Here is an 11,941-nt window from a genome sequence, read left to right on the forward strand (position 1 = left end):
GTTAACTGCTGAACCACGTAAAAACCCTATTGTATTTCTTCATTATTCATTCGCTTCATAATATACGTTGTTTAATTGCTCTACGATTTAAGTTGACGAAAAACGGCGTCAACAGTTTGGTGCTTTCATTGAGAGAATTAAGCAATACGTACGTGAGTCTATTCAGTCGAAGAAGCCTCCCTGAATCAACTATGGCCGCAAATGATCCCAATATTCCTAAGGAGGAAATCCTAGAGGAAGTTGACTATCCCCGGTGCCCTGGGAAGCAGCCGATGATGAATTCGGACCCAAATGAGAGGAGTGGATCCTCTGACTCTCGAGGACCACCTGCACCACCGGCCCCCAAGGACGACGAGGATATGTACTACAACCCTGAGCGATATGTCCCTATTGTGGAGCTTGAAAATCGTCAACTGCAAAAGCAGTTGGCGGAGGCCAAGAAACATAACGAGGAGCTGGCCAGATTGGCTGCTGAGGCACAGGCGGCTCAGCCCCCACCTCTGCATGAGGCCCAAGCTCCACCTCCGCGAGATGTTCATGTTCCACCACGCAGGCCTTGTGGGCGACCTTGCAAAAACGCTGCCACACAAAGAACGGAGCAACCTCCGCCACCAGCAAAACAGCCTGCTCCCTCAAGGCCCCGGAGAAATACCCGGGCTGGAGCTCCTGTCAACTCAACTGCTGAGATACCAGCCGAGACTGGGAATAACCGAGCCCCCACGGTGGCTCGGACCCAAAATCCTGGTAACACGCAGAACGTTCCTAAACCAGCACAGGCAAACTCGGGACCTTCTAGGCCCGGTAATGGATGGCAGCCACCATCACCCATAAGGCACCCACCATCGCCGATAAGATATCCTTCACCGCCTCGGAGAAACATGCAACAGAGTTAGGGTGATAGGGAAAGGTGAGCCAGGCAGAAACATGGGAATGAGGAGACTGCTAGAGAACGTAGAGGCGCCCAACCTACGAGAAGCCAAATGTCTCAGTCTCACACTATTGAGACGAGACAACCAGAAAGAAACCCATCTCAAAACAACCACACAGCGAGTCGTACCAGCGAAGGCTCAGAAGACACTAGATCGGTCAGTATGTATAACCGGGGACACAGAAATACTGGGAATCGAAGGGATCACCCAGACTTACGGGAGCACCTGAACCAGAATCGTGGTAATGATAACCCCTCGAACCCAGACCTGAGGGATCACCTAAATGGGCACAAGGATCCCATGCGGAGGCGCAAAGCTGGATTTGTGATCAATGATAACCAATTTCAGGTCAGACCCCCCGTGGATCCAGTCCAAGAAAGGATTGATCAACTGGAAAGAGCGTTCAGGCTCTTACAAAATGAATGAGGTCGGGATCAGGACGAAGAGTTTGACGAGGAATTCAAACCCTTCGCCCCCCATATTTCTAGCACCCCGTTTCCCCAAGGATTTTGGATTCCTCTTATCCCACCGTTTGATGGGAATTATGATCCATACAGTCACTTACGTACATTTAATACCATTATGAGAGTGAATAATGTGGGCTACGAGCTCAGATGCATGCTGTTTCCAGCGTCGCTCACAAGACCAGCGAGAAATTGGTTAAAAAAATATAAGAGGAATTCGATTGCTTCTTGGGATCAATTATCTAGATATTTCAAGAAGCAATTCAGAGCCATGATCGGAATAAGGCTCGAGGCGTCTGCCTTGACCAATGTCCGACAACAGCCGAATGAAACATTGAAAAGTTACCTTAAAAGGTTCAATTTGGAAGTCGCTCGAGCTCGGGATGTAGATGACAACGGTCATCTGATGGCTGTCCGAGCTGGGGTAATGCTTGGAAGCCCTCTCTGGGAAGATATGCAGAGAAAGTGTGTGAGGTCCTTAACTGAGTTCAATCGACGAGCTCAGAGGTTTGTCAATGTAGAGGAGGCAAGGTCAGCACTGAATATGGCCTCCCAGCCCATAACTACAACGACAAACATAAACTCTGCCTCGACCTCGGTGGACCCATCGACCTCGAAACCCTCTGCAGACAACCCTTCCAAAAGAAAGAAGAATGAAGGGAGTAACCCCGAGGCGGAAGGGCAAAAGAAGAAGAAAGGGGAAATATATTTCTCCGTGTACAAAGTGTATACCGAGCTGAATGAGTCTCGGGAGAATATCTACCTGGCTAATGAAAACCAGGTCCCTTTCAGGCGTCCGGACCCCATGAGGAACTAGAAAACAAAGAGAGATTCTAGTAAATACTATAGATTCCATAGGGATATCGGACATACAATCGATGAATGCAGGCAACTAAAAGACGAGATAGAAGGCCTGATCTCGAGAGGATATTTCCGGCAATATGTAAGAAACCAAAATCCCAATCAAGCTTCTACTAGTCAGAGGGTAGCTGCACCACCACCTTGCCCAAAACAATAACTCCCGTGCCAGGGAGGAAGAGAGACCCCCTCTGATTGATGGAGAAGATGTTGTAACCATCTCGGGGGGACCTCATCTCGCAGGATCGGGCAAGAACGCCCAAAAAAGATACGTGAATGAGCTGAAAACTGGTGACGGGTCCCCTTATGAACCGGAACCCAGGGCTCCGAAATACCAGAGGGTTGAATCTCAACCTATAACTTTTACTGAGGACGACGCATCTCATGTGCAGTTTCCTCACAACGACCCGCTGGTCATCACTCTTCAGCTAGAGAATAAGAGGGTTCACCGAGTGCTGGTTTATAACAGGAGCTCAGTGAATATCCTCTATAAGGCCACCTTAGAAAAGATGGGGCTCGCGCTTCGTGACCTAAAGGCCTATGCAACGACATTGTACGGATTTTTAGGAGAAGGGATTGCCTGTATGGGATCCATCGAACTCCTTGTGACCTTGGGAGACTTCCCGGTCTCAACAACCAAGATGACGGAATTCGTAGTAGTGGATCTACCATCGGCCTACAATGTTCTGCTCGGGAGACCCACCCTGGTAGGGCTGGGGGCAGTTTCGTCTGTGAGGCACTTGTCCATCAGGTTCCCGACTTCTAGTGGCATCGGGACACTGAAGGGAGACCAGCTAGCAGGGAGGGAATGCTATAGCATTTCCATTAGAGGAAAGACACAGACAAGCGCACAAACACTTGTCATAGTTCAGAATAAGGACGGAACAGTCTTTGAGATAGACGAAGAAATTGATCTGAGAATAGAGGAAAGAACTGACCTCGACCCGTTAGAAGAGCTCGAAGAGGTCAGGCTCGAAGAAGTGGACCCCCCAAAGACAGTGAAGGTAGGGAAAAACCTTCCAGACGAGACAAAATAGCAATTAATTTGCTTTTTGAAAAAGAACAAGGATGTTTTAGCATGGTCACATTTGGATATGGTAGGGATAAATCCGAATGTGGTAAGCCATGCTCTAAATATTGACAAAAGCTTTCCCCTGAAGCAGCAAAAGCGAAGGTCGACAGGTTGAAGGCAAACCGATTCATTCGAGATGCCTTCTACCCCGATTGGGTCACCAACCCGGTACTAGTCCTGAAACCTAATGGGACATGGCAGACTTGTATTGATTACTCCGACCTCAATAAGGCCTGTCTAAAGGATTGCTTCCCCTACCTCGAATCGACTAGCTCATAGATGCCACAACTGGGCATGGACTTATGTCATTCATGGATGCTTATTTTGGATATAACTAGATCGCCATGCATGCCCCAGACCAAGAGCATACGAGTTTTGTGACAGACGAAGGACTGTATTGCTACAATGTCATGCCATTCGGACTGAAGAATGCTGGAGCCACTTACCAATGACTCGTAAACATGATGTTCTCCGAGCAGATAGGTAATAACATGGAAGTTTATGTTGATGATATGTTGGTTAAATCTAAACATAACAGTAATCATGTGGACGACCTTGAAGAATGCTTTGCCGTGTTATGGAGATATGACATGAAACTCAACCCCCAGAAGTGCTCTTTTGGAGTATCGTCAGGAAAATTCCTAGGCTTCATTGTAAATGCACGGGGAATAGAAGCTAATCCAAAAAAGATCTAGGATTTAATTGATATGCCCTCACCTCGAAAGCATAAAAATGTCCAAAGTTTGACTGGGCGGATGGCGGCACTAAGTAGGTTTATCTCGAAATCTACAGACCGTTGTCTTCCATTTTTCAACCTTTTGAGGGGAGGCAAAAAAATCGAGTCGACAGAAGAATGCGAGTTAGCTTTTCAGGAGCTCAAGAAGCACCTTGCGGAACCCCCCACTTGTCGAAACCCATCACGGGGGAAGTTTTGTACCTATATCTTGCTACGACCGAGCACGCCATTAGCGCCGTGCTTGTCCGAGAAGAACAGAAGGTGCAGAAGCCCATATACTATGTCAGCAAAAGGTTACTGGGGCAGAGTCAAGATACCCCTTAATGGAGAAGCTGACACTCAGCCTAATTCACTCATCTCGAAAGCTCCGACCCTATTTTCAGGCACATCCCATTCATGTGTTGACTGATCAACCACTAAGACAAGTCTTGTCCAAGCCAGAAGCCTCGGGCCGATTATTGAAATGGGCCGTACAATTCGAGATTACCTACCATCTGAGGACAACCATAAGAGGACAAGCCCTGGTAGACATCATAGTGGAATGCACCGGAGTGACCAACGATGAAGTTATAACCCTAGTCCGCAAGCTGTGGAAACTTTGTGTTGATGGGTCTTCCAATGAAAACGAGTCGGGGGAAGGAATAATACTGATTACCCCAACAGGAAGTCAATTTCATTCCGCTTTGAGATTTGACTTCGAAGCGTCAAACAACGAGGCTAAATATGAAGCTCTACTGGCAGGACTTCGAATAGCCAAGGAACTCAAGGCAAAGGTGATACATTGCTATAGTGACTCCCAGTTGTTGGTCAACCAAATCTTAGGGGAATACCAGGCCTGCGGGACGAGAATGGCTGCATATTTAGAGAAAGCAAAGGAAGCCCTCAAGCAATTTGAATTTTACACGATAGAACGGATTCCTTGAGAGCAAAATTCAAATGTAGATGCTTTAGCCAGGCTCGCCACGTCCACCGAGGTTGATGAACTGAATGTCGTGCCAATCGAACATTTATCGACACCCAGTATAACCGTGCCTGAACATGAATATGTATGCATGATAAACTCCGAGCCGACCTGGATGACCCCGATAATTGAGTACCTTGAGATCGACATTCTCCCAGAAGAGCGGACCAAGGCTCAAAAGTTGATGTATCAGATCCCCAGGTACACCGTTGTGGAGGGAAGGCTATATAGAAGAGGATACTCTATGCCATTACTTCGATGTGTGACTCCACCCGAGGCTAAGAAGATCATGGAAGAAATTCATGAAGGATTCTGTGGAGACCACACTGGGGGGCATAGCCTATCCAAGAAAATCATATGCCAAGGATACTTCTGGCCTACTATCAAAGCAGATTCGTTTAATTACGTCAAGAAATGCGACAAGTGTCAACAATTCGCCACAATTCCTCGAGCTCCACCTTTCGAGCTAACTATGATGAGCTCCCCATGGCCATTTGCAGTCTGGGGAATCAACCTCATAGGCTCATTGCCAACTGGAAAAGGCGGAGTCAAATACACAGTAGTCGTAGTAGATTACTTTACAAAGTGGACAGAAGCCGAGCCTCTAGCGACAATTACCTCGAAAAAATCCTTGGACTTCGTGGTAAAGAACATTATATGCCGATACGGGATGCCAAGGAAGATTATGTCTGATAACGGTACGCAATTCGATAGTGATTTGTTTACTAACTTTTGCGAGAAAAATGGGATAATAAAAAGCTTCTCCTCTGTGGCCCACCCCCAAGCGAATGGCCAGGTCGAAGTTGTAAACAAAACCCTAAAAAGTTCTCTGAAGAAAAAGTTGGAAGAAGCAAAAGGGAAATGGCTCGAAGAATTGCCCCAAGTTTTGTGGGCATATCGAACCACAGCTGGTACTTCAACGGGACATACCCCCTTTTCTCTGGCATATGGATGCGAGGCTATGCTGCCAATCGAGGTCAAAATACCCACAATTCATGCCCACGCTTATGAACAAGACTTGAAGTAAGTCTGGACCTGATTGAAGAAAGAAGGGGCGAAGCTCAACTAAAAAATGCTGCATACCAACAGCGAGCTACACGGTATTTCAATAAAATAGTTCGAGATAGAAAATTCAGTGTGGGAGATTTGGTACTTAGGCGTGTGTTCTTGGAAACGCGGGATCCAACTATTGGTGTGCTCGGGCCCAATTTGGAAGGCCCTTATTAGATCAAATCAGTTATCCGACCTGGCGTCTACAAGTTGGCAAGATTGAATGGGAGTTTGGTACCACGAGCATGGAATGGCGAACATCTATGACTTTATTATCAATAGTGTAGGAATGATGTCACCTGTAACCATACTTGTTTATCTGTACTATGTTCCTATTAATAGATCATTCAAATAAAGTTCGATTTCGTTTCAATATGCTGTATTTTTTGCAAACTCTCTTAATTTAATAATCTATGGTCACACTCATAGGATATTAAAGGGGCATTAATGGTACATATACCATTAGCTTGAAAAAATGAAATAGCATATATTATTAAAAATAAAGTGTTTGGATACAACCAAATACGTGAGCTAAGATAGTTTGGAAATAACCAAATTATTAAAAATAAAGTGTTTGGATATAACCAAAATACACGAGCTGAGATGTTGTGGATATAACCAATTTATGGAAAAATAAAAGTGTTTGGATGTAACCAAATACGCGATCTAGATATAACTAGATCAAGAATATAAGTGTATGGATTACAAACCAAACAAGACCTGAATAGGTTTGGAACGAACCAGCTAAAACTAATCGACAGTAAGTTGGAACACAACCTACTTCAAGCTAAGTCGAGATCGAGGATGGAATATCCTGCAAAAAGATAGTTTCGACCTCATAACCTTGGGGAGCTACCCAAGGATGAGGAAAAGTAACTAAAAAAAAGCAAGATATAACTAAACCACTTACGTTACACACCATAGAAGTACTTTCAGGTGCGTGGTAAAAGTAACTTTCGACCTTGACAAATAACGAGATCGGATGCAGTTATATCATGCAAACTATGCATGAATGTATTGAAGCTCGAGCTTAAAAATCCACTGCGTGTTTGTATAGCAAAAATGTAAGGTCAAAGTAAAATATGGTATCATAAATATCATAAGAAAATAGCTATTTCACGAGCTATAAATTGTCTTAGCCCCAGGGGCATAAAAAGCAGAAGATAAAAAAGAACTATTACAAAGAATTTGAAGGGACGCAGCCCCAGGTAGAGATTTAGGAGGGAAGAGCATCCTCCTTGGCCTTCTCAGCATCCTCCTTGGCTCTCTCTGCCTCCTCCCGAATAGCCTCCTCCTCATCGAGCCGAGTTTGCCACTTGGCCACTAGTTCTTCCTCGAAAGAGCCTAAGAAGCTGGTATCGAGATCGACATTACTAGCCCAGATCCTATACATGGCTAGGTCGACTGCCCGATCCTTCTTCTCCTTAAACTCTGCAAGGAGACGAGCCTTTTCGCCCTCCATAATCTCGAAAGTGGCAGCCTTCTCCTCCTCAAGCTTGGCATTGATCCTCTCAAGCTCTGCGACCCGGGCATTCACCTTCTCAAGCTTGGCGAGACGAGCATTCACCTTCTCGAGTTCGGCTGTCTTGACCTTTAGTTGTTCAGCTTCAGCCTCCATCTTTGCCTTTTGTGGCCTTGAGCTCGTCACTAAGCTTGAGTTGGAGATCCTTCGACTCCTGAGCATAAGACATGCTCAAATGGACCTCATTGTTCAACTTATAATTAAGTTGAGCAGAGACAGCAAGAGTCTGACACACAAAGAAATCAAATTAGAACATGAACTAAGTATAAAGACAACTAGCAACGAGGTGAGGAAGGTTACCACAGTAGTAAGCTCGATACTCTTCTCATAAAGAGTGTTGCAGTCTCGAGCATTGTTCAAGAACTGCCAATGAGGGGCGTCGAAGCTACCAAAACTCTGGCCCACTCAAGACAGAATGTTTGAACCAAGTGTAGCTCCATGGGATCTGGCTGCATTGTCGATTACATACTCATCGACGTGAGTAGAAATCGACAGCAGATGCGTTTTGGAGGCCGAAGGCCTTTTCAGAGGTGGACCAAGCACGGAGTGGACCAGGGTCAGAGGAGGCATAGGAGGAACGACCGTAGAGGACGCCTCGACATGAGGAGTCGGATCCACAACTAAGCTCGGAACAGCTGGAGCTGGTGGGGGAGGTGTCTTCTAGATCCTCTTAAGGACCTTGGCAGGTCGGTCTGATTTCTGTGACCCCCTCGGGCACTTACTCCTTTGGGCTCCCTCGCCACTAGCGAGCACAGAGTCGAGGTCGGAATCCATATCACCTGCACATTCACATCGCATTATGAGATATTCCAAGACAAAAAGTTAGCATGATGCAGACAGGCAAAGAATAAAAAGACAAGTAGAGAGAAACCTAACTAAACTCTCCCCCGAGCTCGTGCTCGGCGATCATGTAATTCCCCCATCTTCAAAGGAGGCGGGGGGAGTACCTTCCCTATAAGTGGAAGTCAACCTCGAAAGGCCTCTATAGTCGTTTGTCCCGTATTGAACGACTATTCCGTTCCATACCTCGTTCAGACTATACATGGTGTCATACTTCCCAAGCCAGCTATCAAACCTATGTACTCTCTCATCTACCCAGGACCAAACATAAAAATGGCCCCTATCGTCCTTGCACAATACTAATCTACTGGGTTTATGCTTAAGTAGTGAGGGAGACCACAAATCCGAGCTAAGGATGACCGTACCTCTGTCACTCGAGCTCGAGGCTTCATCTTTGGCCTCGTTCCCCGATTGCGGGCTCTGGCGACATCGAGCTAGGGATGGAGGCCTAGCATTTTGCCTCGGAGGAAGGCTGCCAGTTGGGAGAGGCACAAGCTCCCACTGGGTATATTTTTTGTTGGACCAGTCAAATGTGGATTGATCCTTCTCCAGGAGGCCGCAGGCTCGGAGCTTATCTTCATGGAGGTGATAGGAGAGGGACCTCCTGCTGTAAGGGAGTTGAAGCAGAGCCTCCTTGTGCTCTTTCATCTTTTTGGAGGGGGTGGGACGACGGTAGTTGGCTGGAAAAATGAACATATTATGACTAAGCGCGAGCTCAAACAAAACTCGAGCACAGAAAAAAAGGAACTAGTCAGGGACTTATGAATTCGCTTGAACGAGTAGTTTCTGGAGGGATCCAAGCCATCCGTCCAAAAGAAAGCCTTCTTGAAGTCTGGGGGATGGTTGGGAAGATCCTCAAAGATTTTCTTCTCTTTGGGATAGCTCGAGAGGTAGTAGAAGCCATCCCTTCCCCGAGTTCGGGAGAGATTGCTTTTCAAACAAAAGAGATACAGGATCTCCTTCGGCGAAGGTCCTTCCCACTTTAGCTCGTGGTAAAGCGACCTCAGGGTGAACAAAACCCTGTACGAGTTGGTGTTGAGCTGGAAAGGGGCGAGCCCAACAAAGTCCGTAAAGTTTTTGAAAAAGGACTTTAAGGGCAGTACAACCCCTGCCTTCATATGTTCCTGGCTCCAAGCTGCGTATCTTAGCTTGCTGTCAGGATTCCCATCTCCCGGGGCGTGGCAACTTCGCTCGTGGGAGGCTGGAGCTCGACACCTCAGCGAGCCCGACAGTCAGATATTGTGGAGGGCCAGAATGTTAGATATCTGCCCTAATGAAGAGATCGAGCTCCAATAATGCTCGGCCTCAAAAAATTCCCTCTTCAAAGTGGGGATGGAGGTTGGTTGTGAGGTAGAAGGTTCCCCCATCAGTAAGAATTGGAGATCGCCTGGCCTAAAGGCAACTACCCCTTTGAGTGTAGAGTCGAGAGGAATCGGTCTAGGCTTGGGGTCCAGATCTGGGTAGATGGCAACCCTTAGTTTTTTCCTTTTTCCTTCTTCGACCTCGCCTATCTGACGTCAAAAATGATCTCGGATGTCTTCTTGCTCACACCTCAGTTTGTGCTCCCGAATCAAGCGCTGGTTCTGAGTAAAAGGGGAATCCGGGCTCAGAGTTACTGATGAATAAGGAATCGTGAGCTTTGACCCCCACCACTTTCCCGAGTTCTGCGGCATCTAGCAATAGAGCAAAAGGGTGAGGGCCAAGCCAACAAGAAATAATGAAAACCTAAGCTCGAATGATCGAGGCTACAAGGCAAACTTGATCCAAAGGACGAGGCCAGTCTCTCAGAGTGTGTATTCCATCGAAAGAAAGGAAGGTGGATTTAATTTTGAAGATCCCGATATTTCAGGGAAAAAGTTGGTGGTTACCCAAAGAGTGGAATTTTTGGGAAACGTGCATTTTATAAAACCCTAATTTTATACCCGATATCTTGGTGTACAAGATATGCCATTCAAATTTAAAAAAATTCAGTAAAAAAGCCATATCTGGGTCTTCTACACATGAACTAGGCTTGGAATCCAGAATATCAGAACTTAAGACTAGTATGTACTGAAACATTCTAATGTGCAAAACTAGCAAGGGAACAAACAGTGCAGCAATATAAACATGCATGAAAAATATATGGGCATATGAAGCTATGAACATAAAACTTACACAATGCGATCGGCAGAAACAGAGAGATTGATGATTGAATAAGTGGTTGCAAAAACGATCTCACAGAGTCAAAGAGGTGCACGTTGTTCTGTTTTCGTGGCTTGGAGAACATGTAAGAACTGGGCGATATTCTCTGGTTTTTTCTCCTTTTCTCTCTAGGGCTTGATTGTGAAATAAAATGGGGACGGCGAATAAAGTCCTATTTATAAACCCATGGGAGTGTAAAATGCCGGATTAATCTGGGCCATTGGCCAGATTCCGTATTAGATCAAACGGTCGGGGACCTATGAGTTGATAGTACCATAAAGAATGGCAGGCGGATAGACGTGGGCAGGTTTCCAAGGTACTCAAGTACTTTGAGTGAGCAATACTCGTTTGACACGTGTCCACACTCGAGTACTTTTGATGGTATAGTTTGCAAGAGGAGCAGTTCAAAAGTTTCCTTCTCATAGGATTCGAACTAATACTTTTGAGGGGGCAAACTGTTACACCCAGATTTTGAGACCAGAGGTTATGACCTTGAAAACTGGACTCGTCAAGTGTGAGCTCGAAATGTATGAAAATACATTGTATGGTTCAGCTGTAAGATCTTCGAAGTAAAATGACAACCTCGAAGATGTGTAACCTCGGGATGCTTTCTGAGTTTGAAATGACATGACATCGGGATACATCTGTTATCGATTGTCTTCGGATTAAACAGTCCGAGCTTGGGAAGTGCAAGCTCGAGTGTGATAGCTTCGATAGTGACAATCTACTCCGAGCATGTCCCGAGGTAGGGTGGTAGGCTCGTAGCAGTATCATAAGTGCCACAGGGTTGATCGCTGATCTCAAAGACCCGATGAGTCATCTGGGATAGCCCGTTGCGTATGAACATATTTATTGTTGTATAATCCCATCCTTTAAGGGATATTATTTAGTCTGTTATCCGTTCCCGATTCTTATGGGACGTTTCCACATATGTAGCAGATATTGCATTCAATGTCATTATTTAAATTGATATACAGAATATCTTTTCGAAATATGTGGGAATGAACTCTGTAACCTCCCCTATAAATAGAGGAGGAATGACCATTTGTAAATGATCGATTCTTTTGGCTAGAGGATAAGCTCTGGGTATTTCATCTCTGAAGAATTTCCAGAAATCTTTAAGCCTTAATAACACAGACTCGTGGACTAAGCAGAGTTAACTGCTGAACCACGTAAAAACCCTCTTGTATTTCTTCATCATTCATTCGCTTCATAGTATATGTTGTTTAATTGCTCTATGATTTAAGTTGACGAAAAACGGCGTCAACAGTTTTGATATATATTGTTTTTTCAGTTTATTTTTGGTTGATACAGTGAGTTGTTTTCAA

Source organism: Humulus lupulus, chromosome 1 (assembly GCF_963169125.1).
Source record: "Humulus lupulus chromosome 1, drHumLupu1.1, whole genome shotgun sequence".
NCBI classification, from domain to species: domain Eukaryota; kingdom Viridiplantae; phylum Streptophyta; class Magnoliopsida; order Rosales; family Cannabaceae; genus Humulus; species Humulus lupulus.